A 17,370-nucleotide genomic window follows, 5' to 3' on the forward strand; every position below is an offset into this window, starting at 1 on the left:
CCTGGGCCTGCGAGGACCCCACTGCACACATCATTCCATAAATATCTACCGAGCATCACCGTGTTTCACGTATGGTGTGAAGTGCTGAGCACATAATGAAGATTCTAGAGTCAGTTCCAGCCTTCTGGAGCATATCACCAGCTGGAAGACAGGTGCAGAAGCAAATGATATGTACGTGACCTAGGAAGTGTAATGATGAAAGGATGTGCCCAGGCTACTAAGGGAGCAAGAGAAAGGATATTTAACCCATCCTGGGCGAGGGTGAAGACAAGGGATCAGGGGAAACTTTAGCTTCACGGTTGAGCAGGAGTTAACCTGGTGAGGGTAGGAGGAAGAGACAGAAAAAAGAAGAAATTCCAGGTATGAGCAGAGGCTCAAAGGCATAAAGTTCCCATAGAGTATAGAAAAAATTACAGGCAGTTTGGTGCTTAATTACACTTCAAGAGGCTGGGGAGGTAGACAGGATTATCAAGTGTGTGTTGTGTGCGAGGCACTGTGATAAAACACTCACATACAAGGGGCGCCTGGGTGGCTCAGCCGTTCAGCATCTGCCTTCGGCTCAGGTCATGATCCCAGGGTCCTGGCATCCCACATCAGGCTCCCTGCTCCGCGGGAAGCCTGCTTCTCCCTCTCCCACTCCCCCTGCTTGTGTTCCCTCTCTCGCTGTCTCTCTTTCTCTGTCAAAAAATAAAAATCTTTAAAAAAAAAAAAAAACACTCACATACAAAACACCTTATTTCAGATCATCAACTCACTCTGTGACCTTGAATGAGTGACTGCACTTCTCTGGGCCTCGTGAGTAAAATGAGGATGAGATGAATTCCAAGGCCCCATCTAATCTCAACTCTGGCATAACCGAGGGGAAGGCATTCTCATCTATGGTCTGTCTACCATGTTTACAGAAATGCTAGTCAGAATGATGGAGCATCATGGCCCTGTTTCCCCAAAAAGAAGAAATTCCAGGTGTGAGCACAGGCTCATAGGCAGAGTATTCAAGAGGAAGCGAATTCTGTTAGACTTGAAAATGTTTACCAAGCATCTACTGTGTGCACGATTCAGAAAAGACACAGATTAAAATTGCTATGTAGCAGGGCGGGTGATGATAAATGCCATCGGCAAGGGTCAGATGGCGAGCTGTGGGGAGCTCAGGGTTGGGAGAGATCTGAGCCAGCTTGGAAGGCTGGAGCAAGGATTCCTGGGGGAGAAGGCGTTTGTGATGGGCACAGGGTGCACAGAAGGTCAAGGAAGAGGCTGAGCAGAGGCATTCCTGGCAAAGGAAGCAGCAAGAGCCTGGCAAACCAATCAAAAACTGTACTTCTGCTCCCCCCACCTGCAGCCCCACTTCCCCCTGCACGTCCTCTGCTCATCCCACCCTGCCCACTCTCAGGATTCTTAGCTGACAGTTGAGGCTCTCCAGAACTAAGCCTAGTTCTCTCTGTCCAGCTCATGCTGCTCCTATGTGGACCCTCTGCTCCAGGACACAAAGCTATTCACCATTTCTTAAATGCTCCCTCAGTTTTCTGTTCCTATCTCACTCTATCTTCTCCAGACAATGCCCCCTTCCCCTAATACTCCCTCTCCCCCCCTCTAACTTTCCTACCCATCATTCAAGGTCAACCTAAAATACCACCTTCTCTATAAAACCCTCCCTGACTCTCTTCCAAACATGGCAACATTCTGACTGCATTTCCCTCCTGGCACTTGGTACTTCCTGCCTTGCATAGGAATACCTTTCCTCATGAGACTAACTCCATGAGCAGAATGCCATGCTATATGGGTATCTCTCCCAAGGGTTTCACACAGGGGCACTCAGTAACAGAGCAGGTGATCAGCTCCCCAGTAAACACATGGGCCGTAAGCAAAGTGGTCAGAGGGAGAGGGTAAACAAACCTGCCCTTTGACCATCATGGAAGGAGAAGGGGAGTTCTGTCGTCATGGGCTATCCAACATCATTGCCCTAAACTCAGGGGAGGTATGGAGCTCACCTCTAGCTCCTGCAGCGCACTCTGTTATCCCATCCTCATAATTGCTTCTAGGAGGTTCAGGGCTCCTGGTGAATCCAATCAGAAAATTTCCAACTATTCTTCTGATGACAAACTTAGTATACAGATGAAATCTGTTTAAAGTGCCCATTTGATGATCTTACGCAGCCTTAAAACAGAAAAATGAGTCACAAAAGGCCAACAGCCAGAAGAAGGTGGGAAAGGGCAAACATCCACATCAGGATGGAGGTGAAGCATGTGATGGGCTTCAGGGCCACCACCCCACACCACCCCCACTTGTTGTAAGCTCCATAAGCCAACTTTTCCTTTTCCTTCACCAATTCTCCCTTGGGGTCCCTGTCCACCCAAAAGTGAAAATGAAATGTTGGACTATAAAAGTACACTACTGTTTCCTTGATGGTCAGTCCCGAAATAATCATTCTTTCTTGCTGTCCCTTATGGAGGGACATACCATGTCATTCCTTAATGTATTATATAAAACAGCAGGCCTGGGGTTTGCTAGCATTCCTTCTTAAACTTTTTTTTTTTTCCTATTTTCTTCCCTCTCTGTTGCCTCTGCACTTCTGGGCTTCCGCCCCTCTGCAATCCTTTCCAAGGGTCTGCTCCCAGCCCAAATCCACGCTCCATCCGCTTCTTGGTTTTAAAACTCCTTCTGTCTCCTTTTTAGAAATTCAAACATTAAGCAATGACATCTATGACACACTGTGCCCGGGGATACTAAGTGGAATAAATGGGCAGTGCTCCCCTCAAAGAAGAGACAGACTCAGCTAAGATGCTACAATGTGATGCATGTCATACAGAGACATTTACCAAGTGACAGCACAGAGGAGGGAGCAAGGAATTCTTCCTGAGAAGTGTCAGAGACGTTTTGACCTGGGGAGAAAAGAGAAGCAGGAATCCAAAAGACAATATATACCCTTGTCTATTTTCTTAGCAAGCCTGGAGGAACAGCTCCTTCAGAAGAAGCCTTGTCTGAGAGAGTGGAGCTACAGGTGTGAACAAGGTTCCTGATCCCAAGAAACTTACAGCCTAGAAAAGGAGTTTAAAAATGTACCCTAATAATGGCAAGACAACACTTATCGAGCCATGGAGTTACAGAACAAACCAGCAGGGGAGTTCATAGAGACTTCTCCCTGGGTGTAGTAGGCAGAATTCTAAGAAGGTCCCCAAGATATCTGGCCCCTGGTCTATGCATCCTGCATAATCCCTGAGAGAGTGTATATGATGAATCTTACTCTCGAGATTAGGTTTATGTAACATGGCACAGTTGCCCTCGAGTAGGGAGGTTACCTGGCTTGACCTAACCTAATTACAAGTTTTGTAAAAGCTCAGAGTTTTCTCTGACAGTTGAAGAAGGAGAAATCAGAGAGATTCAAAGAGTGAGGAGGATTTGATGTGAGATTCTCTGTCGATGAGATGGAAGGGGGGCCATGAGGCAAGGACCTAAAAGTCACCCCCAATTGACAGCCAGCAAGGCAACGGGGATCTCAGTCCTAGAACCATAGAGAAATGAATTCTGTCAAGAAGCTGAAGGAGCTGGGAGCAGACATTTTCCTCATCAAGCCTCCAGATAAGAAGATAGCTGGCCAGCACTTTGACTTCAGCCATATGATACCCCGAGTGGAGAACCCAGCCATGCCTCGCCAGACTTCAGACCCACAGAACTAATCAATGGTGGTGCTAAATTTGTAGTAATTTGTGGTAATTTGTTACGAAGCAATAAGCACTTACAACACTGTCCTCTTGTTGGCTGTTTACATACCAATTTCCCCAACTGTGTGCTCCTTGGATTCAGGCCATATCTAATTATCCTCGTAACCTTAGGCTACTCATAAGACAGGTACTCCCTCAAATTCCATCAAATGAATGTTTAAAGGAGACTCAGGGATGCAGATGAGGACCTGGATGCAGATCAGGATCTGAATACACTCTGCCCATTCCCTCCTCCCAGAGGCAGGGAGACTGACGTGGAGCCCAATGCTCAGACAAGAGGAGGAGGCCCCTTTCAGTCCAGCGCTCCAAGGCCAATATAGTCCACAGACAAAGCAAGTTGCCCGGCCTTAGCTGTCCCAGCTACAGCCCCAAACTTGGCTTAGGTGGACTAGCTTTCAAGGAGCACTGCTCACAGAAGCATCATTAATCAAGAGTCCCTGTGTGACCTGAGAGTTACCATGTTCTAAATAATACCCACATCCATCTCAGTAGGGCTCTTGGGATTTATAGTTCACAGAAGATCTTAGCTATAGGTGAAAGCTGAATATATTTTCAACCAGTCAAAGTAAAAGTAAACAAGTCCTTGAATCTCAGCTATTCATTTCTTGTGAAACATTGTTGTTTTTAATATGAAATAAAAAAAAAAACCACACAACACAATGAACACTTGTGTACCCTCCACCTTGCTTGCAAATAGTTAAAATTCCCTGTGTGTCTCCCTGATGGCATTCTCACCCCCAGCCCCCTAGAGATAACCACTCCCCTGAACTTATTGTTTCCATGTTGGTCTTTATGTTTTCCTACGTGTGTATGTGTGTCCCTCAACAAAGCTGATAATGCTTTGCTTATTCTTAAACTTTACATAAGTGGCAACATGCTGCTTATCCTTTTTGGTTCAGTGCTACTTCTAAGATATTTTCATGTTATTACATGTGGCTCTAGATCAGGGTTTGGCAAATCTTTCTATAAATGGCCAGACAGTCAATACTTTAGGCTCTGTAGGTCACAAGGCCCATTGTAACACAAAAGCAGCCATACATAACCTGACTGGGTTCCAAAAGACCTTTATTTTCATATAAGTTTCATCTGTCATGAAATATTCTTCTTTTGATTTTTTTCAACCATTTAAAATGTAAAAGCCATTCTTAGCTTCTGAGCCATACACAAACAGGAGTGGGCTAGATTTGGCCCAAGGACCCAGGATTTGTCAATCTTGCTTTAGATCATTCATTCTTACTGCTATAGAATATTCTGTTCATTTTACATCCTTTAAACACATTCCCAAATATTTACAGGCTCAAGAAATTTAGGAGGCACCGTTTTAGATCAGACACTGGTCCTGCTCTTAAGAAATTTACTGTGTACATAGGCAAGATAAAACATGTTAACCAATAATAAGGTAGAAAGTGATAAAGACCCTAATAGGCGTTTGAATGGCCTGCCATGAGAGCTAACAGGAGTGGAGGCAGGAGAGCTCGTTTCATTTTGGCCCAGTGTTTGAGAAAATGGGCTATAGAGCCGGGATGCCTGGGTTCCTATTCTGACTCCACCATTTACTGACCGTGTGACCTTGGACAAGTTACTTTATCTTCTTGTGCCTTGGTTTCCTCATCTGTAAAATGCAGATCACAGTCATGCTTACTGCATAGGTTTGTTATGAAAATGCAATTGTCACAAGAATTAATTTAGTACATGCAAAGCATGTAGAAAGTGCTGGTTCAAAGTAAGCATTACATAAACGTTGGTTTTTATTATTCAAGCTGGAAGATCATGGAAGGCTTTGTGGAGGCAGTATGAAATCAGAGTTTTTAAAAGAGGGGAAGGATTAGGACATACAGAAATGGAGAGGAAGGAATTCTAGAAGACAGAGCAGTACCTGGAAAAGCCCAGAGTGGCAAAGGACAAATGTAGAAAAGTACAAGTGAACCAAGTAAAGGAGAACCAAGAGAAGTGAATTTAGAAAGGAAAGTTATGGCCCGACCATGGAGAGCCTTGAGTTCAAGGCTAAGACATTGGATTTTGTCCTGTAGGTACTGAGGACTGCTTAAGTTTTAGGAACTGGGGTTTGACATGATGCTTCTAGCTCTTGGCAGCTGTGGGAGGCAAGTTTGAGAGGAGTCAGAATTAGGTTACAACTCCAACAGTCCAGGGAATGGGGCCTTCACTGGGGAAAAGGCAGGATGCTTTGGAAATGGACTGGATGTGGAAGACAGGGAGGCATTTTAAAAAGCACCACCATGGCTTTAAGACTGGGTGACTGGGAGGATGGCAATGCCATTGTCTGAAATGGGGAACACAGCTAGAAAGAGAAGGTTTAGGAGGGAGAGTCATGATTTTGGTTTGTAAGCCATGAAGTTTAAGGACTCTGTATGGAATTGTCTAATGGAACTGGAGCTAGGAACAAATATGGTTGGGAACGGGCTGGTGACCTAGACTACATGGTTCGAGTTAATCCTTCCAACAACTTGATGAAATAAGTATGTGATTACCCTCCCTCTATTGTAGAAAGGAAGAAACTGAAACTAGAGAAGTTAAGGCTAACCCCACAGCTCACAATCAACCACCCCACTCAACTGACTGCAGCTGACTTTCTCAGGGCTTCACCCTAGGACAGTCCCTCAGACCCTGCTCAGACTATTTGATGCTCTGGGGAGCTTGGACTATTTACCTTCTTGGCTTTAGCAATTTGGAAGCAGATGTGAAGGGGGTGGGCATAATGACAGCATGATAAGTGGCAGCTAACAACCAGAAACTTGAAGAAACCATCATGAGAACCCCAAATCATAGCATTCTGGGGACATTTGTTAAGGTGGAATATAGTCCTTCACTCTTCAACAGCCCAAGAGGATTTCTTCATAATAAAGCCCGATATTGCTACCAGTTTGTATTCATAACGAATCAAGAAAATAATAAGTCTATTTCTGGAAGTTCCAGATAGCTAGGAAGTTCCTAATACATCTTTTTTTTTTTTTTTTTAAGATTTTATTTATTTGACAGAGAGGGAGAGAGAGGGCGAAGCAGGCTCCCCGCTGAGCAAGGAGCCCAATGTGGGACTCAATCCCAGGACCCCGGGATCATGACCCGGGCCAAAGGCAGCCGCTTAATCGACTGAGCCACCCAGGCATCCCGCTAATACATCTTTAAAAGATTTTCACCTGGTAATAATTTCTTATTTTAATGTTATAGGAGCAGACTCTCAGCACTCTGGGGGAACTTCTCTTCAAAAGCAGCTTTCCAGATGGCAGAGATTTTGATTCAGTTGTTCCCCCCCCCCCCCCCACTGCCTAAAGAGCCCTAGAGGTATGTGGAGGATAGCCTGGGCTGTGTAGCTTTAGGGGACCCTCTGCCAAGATTCCCAGTCCTACTCAGGTAACTTCTTGGTAACTTCTTGTCATGGGTAACTTCTTCCCTTCCTCTCATCTGCCTCCCTGACTTGCTTCTCAGAAAACAGGCAATAAGAGGTAACAGCGTGCTGGGGTCAGAAGGAGAAATAGCATCCACAGCAAACATGAGCACAATCCTCAGTACACAGGGCCCAGTGGAAATAAAGGAATAAAACGCTTGCCCTGGTGCTGACCTGTCAGGTGGTGAGGCCATACCAAATTAGGAATCAAAAGACCAACATCTGTGTCCTAGCTCTGTTGCTTACCTGCTCTGCACTTTCCTGTTTCTATCCCTCTGCCTGGAATGCCAGTGCCTTATGAACATATCCCTCAAGTCCTGGCTTGGGTCTTGAGAGCTCTTTCTGAAACACAAATCTGATTAAGTTACTCCCCCATTTAACACTCAGTAGCTTCTCAGTGCCCAAGCAGGGCCATTCATAAACGCTTTGGTCTCAAGATCCCTTTCCACTCTGAAAAATCATTGAGGATCTTGAAGGGCTTTTTTAAATGCAGTTTGTTCCTTCTGTCAATATTTACCATATTAGAAATTAAAACTGAGAAAGTTCTAAATTTTTATTCATTTAAAAATTACAATAATAAACTCATTACAGTTAACATAAGCACATTTTCAATGAAAAATATATTTTCTACAACAAAATGTTAAAGAGCAGCGTCTTACATTTGTGCAAATCTCTTTAACGCCTGGCTTAAAAGAAGACAGCTGGATCCTAAAATCTGTTTCTGCATTTAAGCTGTTGCAATATCATATGTCCTATATTCTATGGAATACGTCACTGTACACTCATGAGAGAATGGGTGGAAAAAAGCAAACCACATGTAGCATTATTCTGAAAATAATTCAGAGCTCACTGACCCCTGAAAGGATCCGAGGGACATTCACGGGTCCCAGAACCACTTGATGAAAACCACTGGCCTACAAGGTGAATTCTAAGGTAGACATACAAGGACATTCAGTGTCATTCTAGACCCTATAATACCTCCTCCCAGGTTCTGGCTTCCTTTCCCTGTCTAGCTTCAAGCTGCATCATCACCATATCCATATGTCTCCCATACTCCCGCCACACCACTCACACCAGCCAGCCATACGGTGTCATGCCTTTACGCCTTTGCATCCATCCTTCCCTCTGCCTGAAATTAGCTTCCCCCTTGCAGGCTCTTTCAAGAGTCAATTTGAACGTGTTGGACTCTCGGGTGCCTCCTTTGACCCACCCTAACAGAGCTGACCACTCCCTGCAGGCAGAGTACAGGCTTTGAAGTCAAACAGGCTGGAGATCAATCTTCTCCACTCAGTCATTTCCTGGCTGGGTGACCTTGGACAAGTGGTTTCACCCCTCTGCTAAGGATTACCCGCGGTGGACGTGGCGGTTAATCCAGAGGAGTATATCGGAGTGCTAGCGGGCACTGAAAGAATGACCTTTTGTACAGTGCCTGGCACAGAGGGCTCACCGCGTACTTGACGAATCGGGTGGAGCCATGAAGGACCGCGGGAGCTTGTACTTAACTTAGCATTTACTTAGCAGGTCCCTGCACGGTCCCATGGGCTTTACAAGCATTAACTTAACCTCACAGCAGCCCCTCGGATCAAGGACTATCACGTGAGAGATGAGGGCCCTCAAGGAGAGGAGCGAAGTCACTTGCTCAAGGTCATCCATCACACAGCTGGTCAGCAAAGGGGCGGGGACTCGAGCCCCAGAGCGCCCGCTCTGCGTCAGCCGGGCTGTGGGGCCGAGACCTGACCGCTCTTGGCTCCGCCGTCTCGCCCACGGGCCCCCGCGCCGCCTCGGAGTGGGCGACCGGCGGCGGGACTCGAACCCGAGCCCCGAGCCCTCTCCAGGCCTCAGTTTACCCGTCCGGGAGACGCGGCGCGGAGAACCGGGCCGGGCGCGGATCCGGACTCCGGGTGGGAGGCGACGGGGCTAACGGGGCCGGGCCGCTCGGTGGCGCCCTCCCCACGCAGCCCCGCCCCGCCCCCCGCGCGCGGGCCCAACGGCCAAGGCGCGCGCCACCCTGCGGCGGGAGGGGGAGGGGGAGGTGGGGGAGGTAGGGGAGGTGGGGGGGAGGGGGAGGAGGAGGGAGGGGAAGAGGGGGAGGAGAAGGGGGCGGGGCCGAGGACCCGCCGCCGCCGCCGCCGCGGTCGAGCCCACCGCCGCCAGCCCGCCGGACAGCCCGCCCGCCGCCCTCCGGAGCCGCCCCCGCCCGCCCCCTTCGCGCGTCCGCTCCGGCTCCCTGCGCAGCGGAAACATGGCGGCGGGAAGGGAGTGAGCCGCCCCGCGCCGCCTCTGCGCCCGCAGGTAAGCGCCTCCGCCGCCGCCTCCGCTCCCCGGGCAAGCCCGCGCCCTGAGGGCTCTGGGCCGGCGGGGGCCGCCCCGGGCGAGGAGGCGGTGGCGGGACCTGCCCGGCCGCCGCCCCCGCCCCTCGGGGCCCGCCGGCGGGCCGTCTGCCGGCTGTCGGGCCGGGGGCCTGTCTGTGGTGCGAGCGCGGCCGCGGCTCTTCGCGGCCGTGTCAGCCTGGCCCCCAGCCCCGGCGGCCTGCTGTGCCTCCGCGGCCGGGCGGGCGAGGCCCGGTGACCCGCCCGCGGCCCTGACGCGGTAGGGGCGCCCGGGGGGCCCGGCGGCGCAAACTCGAGGGCGGGGGCGCGTCTGGAGGGTCGGCGTCGCGGCGGGTCCGAGCGGCCGCCGCTCTGTCCGGGCAGGCGGGGCTGGGGGCGGCCGGGACGGTGGGCTTGGCGCCGAGGGCCGGGAGCCGGAGCGGCTATCAGTCTGCGGCGGGTCCGTCGCTCCGCTCGGACGCGACAACTGAGGGATGCCTGGGGGTCCGGGCGGCTCGGACCGAGGTCGGCGGGCGTGCGGAGGGCCCGGAGCTGTCAGCCGCGGTCCTCGGTCTGGCTCCGGCGGCGGGAGCTGCGCGGGGACACTCACGTGGGCCGCCGGAAACGGGCGGGGAGAGCGGGTTTCAAACCTCGGGGCCGCGGGGCACCGCGGAGGGCAAGCGGCCAAGCGGGCTGGACCCGGGGTACAGCTGAGCGCCAGCCGGAGAGGAATGAAAGGGGTTTCCGGGAGACGGGCGAACCCCAGAACATCTCCAGAGTGGAAGGGAATTTAAAGTCATCTAGGGCTCCTTTCTCCCATCGCATACCAAAGTCCCTTTGAAAATCCCCAAATCCACCCTAATCATTTGAACTAACCTGTTTGAACACCTCCTCCAGTCATGGGAAACCCATTTCTCCCCAAGGAAACCCGTTCTGTTCCTGACGGCTTTGGTTTTGAGAAATATCTTTTGGTTCAAAGAAACCGCTGCCTCCCATTCTTTCTAGTTCCTTTACCTTGTGGACAGCTGTTGAGGTATCTGAAGATAGTAATCATGTCCCCAGAGTCTTGTCTTCTCTTCACTAATTCCAGTTCCTTCAGTTGTTTCTTACATGCCGAGGTTCTCCGATCCCTTCTCTGAATGAGCTTGACCGTATCCTATTTAAAGGAGAGCTACTTAATGTGTGTGAGGAGACAGAACCTATTAAGTTTCTCCAAGTTCCTTGGTCCTTTGAAAGATTGACCTGCTTAAATAAAAAGTATCCCCTTCCTAATTTCTGTGCTGTATTTTGAACTTTTTTTTTTTAAATCCAATATGTTAAAACGAACTGAAAGAGATCCTGTTTTGTGAAGATGTTTGGGTTTCCCTCGTTTTTAAATAAATGTCTATAAACACTTTATCAGATGAGCTGATGTATATCAAAGGATAGCAATGCACCATGAGAATAGGAGAGATTATTTTTACTCTGAAAAAGGATTGAGACTCAGTTTGGGGCCAGACTGCAATTTAATATTTAGTTGGAGAGGGACATGCTTATTACATTGAACTCTTTGCTCTGTTTCTAACTGCCAGCAGAAGGCCCAAAATTACTATGAAAAAGAACAGTTTCTGTTGCTCACTTACTAGCATTCTTTTTTATTTTTTGCTTTTTCATCATTTAGCCTTGGTATGTGAGGGTTAAGTTTTTAAAAAGTGTCTTTTACCAACATCCTAAACTATCCTAAGCAACCCTGCAGGTTAGTAATTTTTAAGCCCAGCAGAGATGTGATGGCCTTGTAGATAAAATGCCAAACTCTTGTATCTGGGACCCTGTTCAAATTCTAAGCAAAGTTTCACTGTCTTTGTAACATAGGCAAGCACATACCAGCAGTCAGAATTGGTTCTTTATCTTTGTTCTTGTGTCTTTATTTTTTAAATTGGTCGGTGGTTTTGAAGTTTGCAGCACACATGTCAAGTTTTGATTTCTGGTTTGTTTGTGCAAATGCTATTTCCCTTTTACGTTAAGTTGGGTAAAAATTTGTATAGAACCATTCTGTACAGAACTATACAGGCTCAGGAAAGGCTCTGGTTCCTTCCCTTCAAAGAACTTGAAGTTAGTGGTTGGAAATACTGAAAACTCTGTGAGAAAGAACTGGTGTGAATATACCACTACAATTTAAAACTCAACATGTCCTAAACTTTACTCCTATCCATCTACTTTGTGTCAGGAACTATGCTTATGTACTGTGTTTAGCTGGGTATACAAAGATGAATAAGATATATTTTCAATCCTTGTGGAGCTGGTAAATTAAATGCCCAGGGGCACCTGGGTGGCTCAGGCGTTAAGCGTCTGCCTTCGGCTCCGGTCATGATCCCAGGGTGCTGGGATCGAGTCCCACATCGGGCTCCCTCCTCCAGGGGAAGCCTGCTTCTCCCTCTCCCACTCCTGCTGCTTGTTCCTGCTTTCGCTATCTCTGTCTCTGTCAGATAAATAAATAAAATCTTTAAAAAAAAAAATTAAATGCCCAAATAGGTCATCTCAGAATAAAAGGTGAGAGGGATGCATTTGATGCTGTGGTTGCCCCAAGGTCGGGGCGTTTAGACTAGCGTGGGCCTTGAGGGAAGGCTTTGGGAAGAGGTGACACCTGACTCATATAATAAATGGTAAGAAGACAGTCATGCAGAGAAGAGTAAAAAGTGTGCTTCCAACAGAGAAAACAGCTCAAGGAAAGGCATCAGTGTGAGAGAAGGAATGGCTTGCATAAAAAACCACAAGTGGGGGACACCTGGGTGGCTCAGTTGGTTAAGTGTCTGCCTTCAGCTCAGGTCATGATTCCAGGGTCCTGGGATCGAGTCCCACATCGGGCTCCCTGCTCAGCCAGGAGCCTGCTTCTCCCTCTGCCTGCTGCTGTCTCTCTTTCTCCCTGACAATAAATAAAGTCTTAAAAAAAAAAAAAAAGAAAAGAAAAGAAAACCACAAGCGGTTTGAAACTGCTAAGAATATAACAAGAAAGACCTGGGTGGGCACCTGGGTGGCTCAGTCGGTTAAGCATCTACTTTTGGCTCAGGTCATGATCCCAGGGTCTTGGAATCAAGTCCCACATTGGGCTCTCTGCTCAGTGGGGAGTCTGCTTCTCCTTCTCACTCTCCCTCTGTCTTCTCCCTCCCTCTCTCTCTCTCTGTCAAATAAATAAAATCTTTTTTTAAAAAGACATAAATGGTAAGCTGTAAGGCTGCAAATACAGGCAGAGACCATATCATAGTAGACCTTGTCCTTGTATGCATAGGTATCTTGAAATTAATTCAGTGGGTGATTTTTTTAATCACTGAAAAGTTTTTATCAGACGTGGGTAGAATACATTTTTTTTTAAAGATTTATTTATTTATTTGAGAGAGCGAGAATGAGAGAGAGAGAGAGTACATGAGAGGGGGGAAGGTTAGAAGGAGAAGCAGGCTCCTCGCCGAGCAGGGAGCCCGATGCGGGACTCGATCCAGGGACTCCAGGATCATGACCTGAGCCGAAGGCAGTCGCTTAACCAACTGAGCCACTCAGGTGCCCTGGTAGAATACATTTTTAAAATGTGGTCATAGGGATGAGAAGAAAGGGATGAAGTTTCGAGAATCTGTGAGGCTTTATGATTGATTGGATGTGTAGATGAGAGGGGCCAGGAGTCCAGCATGATGCTCAGAGTTTTGGTTTGGGTGACTAGGGGGATGGTGGTGACATTAACTGAGACAGGAAACACTAGATGACGAATTCAGTTTTGGACTTGAAGATTTTTCAGTAGCTTGAGTTAAATCAGTGAACAAATGTAGTGGAAGTAAGCTAGAAAAAAGGGAGGTTGTGGTCAGAAAGTGGAATATTGGAGTTAACTTGTGTGGTATGGAGCTCTTCTAGGTGACAGCTAGGTCTCTGTGTGTGGGTAGCTGAGGTACAGCAGAGGTGAAGGTCCGTGAAGCTGAGTATGACAGGAACTGCGAGGTTGTTGTATTGAATGGGTCATCTGTGTGGATAGGGAAGTGATTTAGGATGCTAGGGTGTGGGGAAGAGGATGATTGTGACCCAGGTGCGGTGAGTGGAGGGGATTAATCAAGAGGGTGGCAGATGACAGATGAAGAGGAGGGGTAGAGAGTGATACAGCCAGATGGTGGACACCTCAAAGGAGGAGGAATTTTTAAACGGAAGAGTGGAAAAGTAGTGGTTTTTTTTACTTTTCCTTCTTGGGAGCAGGGTTCTGATCTCTTCGTCTTTATTCAGGACTCATATTAATCACTTTTGGCTCTGAAGAGTCTGTTCTTAGTCTTGAAAAGTAGGAGGGCAAGTACCCTATATCACTTCCTTTCTGCTGATGCTTAATGACAAAAAAGTCAATGGAGGTTTCCCCATTGATGATTAGTAGGTGGATAGGAAACAATCAGATAAAGCAGTGAGGTTATACTCACGGTTTCTGGGAAGAGCCTACATTTTGAGTTAGAAAGAGCAAGATTCAAATCTAGCCTCTGTCACCTACTAACCTTAGGACTATAAGCAAATTGTCTAACCTGTGTGACTTTCAGTGTCCTTACCTATAAAAAATAAATTCCTATTTCATACGGTGTCACAAAGATTACATGAAATTATGTGTATCAAATCACTAGAAAAGCAATTCAAAGGAAATGTTAGTTCTCTTTCAGCTACCTTTAAGGGACTTAAGCTCTGCTGGCTGAACTTTTCTCACGCTTACTTAAATTATAAGGCAATAAGTACTCAAAGAGAGGAAAAGCAAAGGGATGCAGAGTTCAGAGGAGGGAGCCATCATTTCTCAATATTTGGAAGCAAGGTTAGGTTTCACACTCAAATTTCATTTGGGCATTGGATAACAAATTTCAGTACATTAAATAATTTAGGTGGAGATACAAAGGGAGAAAAGTATAGGGTATGTTTGTTAAAAATGGATAGTTGCTGGGCGCCTGGGTGGCTCAGTTGGTTAAGTGACTGCCTTGAGCGGCTCAGGTCATGATCCTGGAGTCCCGGGATCGAGTCCCGCATCAGGCTCCCTGCTCGGCAGGGAGTCTGCTTCTCCCTCTGACCCTCCTCCCTCTCATGCTCTCTGTCTCTCATTCTCTCTCTCAAAATAAATAAATAAATAAAATCTTAAAAAAAAAAAAAGATTGTTTAAAAAAAAAAATGGATAGTTGCTACAGGTCTGAGTATTGTGTAAGTCAACAGTGAGCGATATGGCAGGAGAGATGGGCTGGGGCCATAGTATTAAAGACCTGGAACTATGTAGTTTGGACTTGATGCTAGATAGACTAGGGAACCATAGATTGTATATCCTCTCTCCCTACCTCAGTTTCCTATCTAAAATTTATAGTTTCAGGACTTGGGATTTTTGTTTGAAGTAAACCAAGTAAGAAATTCCACATTTGAAAACAAGGCCAGTTGTAGGTTAAAAAAAATAACTTAAGATTTGTTTTATAGTTGTAATTTAATCTCTGAGATAACCTTGCTTGGTAGGTAGGCTTACTGGAGTTAAGAAACATATAAGATCTTACTGGTAGAAAGTGACTAAAGATGCTTTGATTTCAAAATTTGTCTTTTTTATACTAAATGTCACTGTTAATTGTACAACCCTGGGCTGGTCACTTTGCCTCTCTGGTCCTCAGTTCCCTCATTTTTGTTAGGTGTAAGGTTTAACTAAGATAGGAAGTGTAAAGCACTTTACATAATGTCAGTTACATAATAGGCACTCAGATGTTGCCCCTCCCCTCAAACCATTGCCAAGGCCTTAGTGCTAACTCCCTAGCCACCAGGGCACTGCTAGAATTATTTTGATAACCTTATGGCCATATAAAGCCATCAAGTCTTATCATTTTTTGTCTTTGTCCTATCCCCTCTACTCACCTGTCTTCTTTCTATACTGCTTTTCCCATGCTGACTTGGCTTCTTCCTCCTCTCTCCCAACCCTGCTTATTCGTTCCCTCTCATACCTTTCCATTTCCTCTCTGAAACCCCTATTTCCTACCCTATTAACCATCTTACTAGATTTTGTGTGTGTGTTTTGGCCTTAAATGGAAGTCAGGCTCTCACCTGGGGAGTCATGGAGAGCAGCACTATCACTTGCTCTGTAGTTCTTTTAAATGGGGGCAGCACATTCTCCCACACTGTGTGCCAAATGAGAGAGATGAGGATGACCGCAGTTTTCTGTGCACCACGATTTCCAGACCATTACTTGTCCATCTTAAGATAGCTGTGTTCTGTAGTGCAGGGGCTATACCACTCTTGTCTTCTTGTATATAGATCTTCTCCATCACTTAGGACCTAGCTTGTGCAGTCTTCCTTTCTACCTCAGTTTCCATCCTCACCCTTAGTCACTTCAGTATTCACACAGATGATTGTTTCTCCAGCACAGTAGCATCTTCAACTCAAGTGATCATCAGAGTCACACCATGGGCCTTATCACCCAGAGATGGCCCGCCTCTGAAATTATAAATGAGGACATGCAGCATTGTTCAGAATGTCTTCCACCTCACCTTTGACTATCTCCATCAGTTGTTTGATCTCAGTGAGGCCTATCTTCACTTCCTTCCCTATCCAGCTTAATTTCCTTAGTCAAAAATTTATTTCATTCACTCTCTTGCCATTAATCCTCTATCCCCTTGTTCCACTGTTCTTCTGTCCTTGTCTGGGCAGAATCTCAAACCTTGCTGAATCAAACCTGTTTCTTCTTGGCAGTAGTAGCTCTGAGCCCTGCTGGAGAAAAATCACATGCTTATACATTACTGTGATGGGGCCTTCAATACCAAGTCATTTCTTTGCCCTAGTCTCTATGAGGTCCTATGTCACACCTGTTTCTTAAAACTATACCTATATTTTCTTGTTTATTCTTCTTTCCCAGGGCTACATCTCTGACCCCCATCTTTTCATTGCCTTCAACCTCTTTCTCTCTTCCGACTCCTTTTCTTTTTTTTTTATTTAAATCTGCTTAGGAGTCTCCTGTCTTCAAGTAAATCTTGTAAATAAAATCTTAAGTCCATGTTTCCTTCCAGGTACCATCGAGTCTCCTACCCTTTACTCAAACTTCTTGAGTTATATACATTTAATATATAAACTTTCTCATTCTTACCTCTCCATTGCATTCTGGTTTTAGTCTCCATCACTTAATAAGTTTCAGTTTCCTTATCTGAAGATGAGAATAATAATAGTACCTATTAAGTACTATAGTACCTTAAGATTTTTTGTGATTTTGTGTGTGTATGTGATTTTTTTAAGTGAGGGAACCTGTATGAAAGAGCTCTGCACAGTGTCCAGCACATTGTAGCAATGCTGTGTATGTTACATTCATATATGTTACTTTTGTTATTGCTTTTTATTTAATCTTCAAAACACTCATGAGGAGATAAGTCTCCTTATTTTGCAAAGAAAGAAAGCTGAGATGTAAAGTTTTAGAAACTTGCCCAAATCATACAGTCTCCGAACTGCTGTGATCAGGATCATCAACCTTCTCCTTGTTGGTAACGCCAGGGGGAGGCAGGCAATTTTCAGGCCTTTGCAGCAGCATTTCAGATTCATAATTCCCTCTTCCTCAAAGCATTCTTTTTCCTTTGGCTTTGGTGCACTTCAGCATGTTGGGTCCTCCCTGGCCACTTCATCCCAAGTGTTTTTTGGATGAGAGCTTCCCTTCTCTTGCCTGTCTTTGGTCCTAAGCCACCTTCTGTACATGCCCTTAGCAATCTCATCTACTCACTTGGCTTACAGTAACATCTATATGCTCACGACTCAGATTTCTATCTATAGTCAAGATAATCTCTTCTGAGTGTTAGAACTATATATTTAGCTACCTGTAGTCAGCTTTACAAGTAGCTAGGTATCATACCTACTTTAAAATCAATATGTCCCATCACTACAGGTCCCAATATACTATGTGAAAACCTTCTGAAATTGAAATGGACCTAATAAAAAGACATTCCTTAAGAGATATTTC

General features: G+C 46.4%; 1 protein-coding gene across 2 annotated transcripts in view; it reads left to right on the plus strand.

Moving 5' to 3' along the window:
- The first annotated feature begins 9,316 nt into the window (after positions 1-9,316).
- The window catches only part of SCMH1 (Scm polycomb group protein homolog 1), a 176,458-nt gene continuing 168,404 nt past the window's right edge, over positions 9,317-17,370 (plus strand). Inside the window, exon 1 of one of the 2 annotated variants that reach the window (XM_035018865.1) lies at positions 9,317-9,411. The gene's annotated coding sequence lies outside the window, so the exon portion shown is untranslated. The remainder of the gene's footprint in view (positions 9,412-17,370) is intronic. The other variant, XM_035018866.1, reaches the window with a different exon arrangement.

This window comes from Mirounga leonina, unplaced genomic scaffold, assembly GCF_011800145.1.
Source record: "Mirounga leonina isolate KUSES-001 unplaced genomic scaffold, KU_Mleo_1.0 Mir_173, whole genome shotgun sequence".
NCBI classification, from domain to species: Eukaryota; Metazoa; Chordata; class Mammalia; order Carnivora; family Phocidae; genus Mirounga; species Mirounga leonina.